The following is a 741-nucleotide window of genomic DNA, read 5'->3' on the forward strand; positions in this document are numbered from 1 at the left end:
TCGTTTTGTTATTTACATGTAATTGTGTGTTTGTTAAGTCAATAAAACCTTTCTTACCCTTCTACCCCCGATCACACTCTCACTCTCACTCCCAAACCCTCTGCAGCAGCTGGGACACTGGTGAACTGTGGCCTCGAGTCCACTGTGATCCACTGGCTGGGGATTTGGCTCCGTGGTCAGACCCAAAGGGTGGTGGTTGACAGAAGTCAATTGTCACGGTGCCCTGTAACCAGTGGGGTCCCCCAAGGCTCTGTCCTTGGACCGATACTGTTCAACATCTTCATTAATGATGTGGGCCGATGAGAACCTGATGGTGTTTAACACCGAAAAATGCAAGGTTCTCCACCTTGGGAAGAAAAACCTGCAGCATCCTTACAGGGTAGCACTATGGATGAAAGGGACCTGGGGGTCATGATTGACCACAAGATGAACATGAGCCTTCAGTGTGATGCTGCAGCTAGTAAAGTGAGCAAAATGCTGGCTTGCATCCATAGATGCTTCTCAACATCATTCTCCTGTTGTACTCTGCCTTGGTGAGGCTGTAGCTGGAGTACTGCATCCAGTTTTGGGCTCCACCATTCAAAAAAGGATGTGGAGATTTTTGAGAGAGTCCAGAGAAGAGCCACGCGCATGATCAGAGGTCAGGAAAACAGACCTTATGACAGGCTGAGAGCAATGGGACTCTTCATCCTGGAAAAGCACAGGCTCATGGGTGATCTGATGGCCACCTATAAGTTTATC

Source organism: Crocodylus porosus, unplaced genomic scaffold (assembly GCF_001723895.1).
Source record: "Crocodylus porosus isolate Cpor-Errol unplaced genomic scaffold, CroPor_comp1, whole genome shotgun sequence".
Lineage (NCBI taxonomy): Eukaryota > Metazoa > Chordata > Crocodylia > Crocodylidae > Crocodylus > Crocodylus porosus.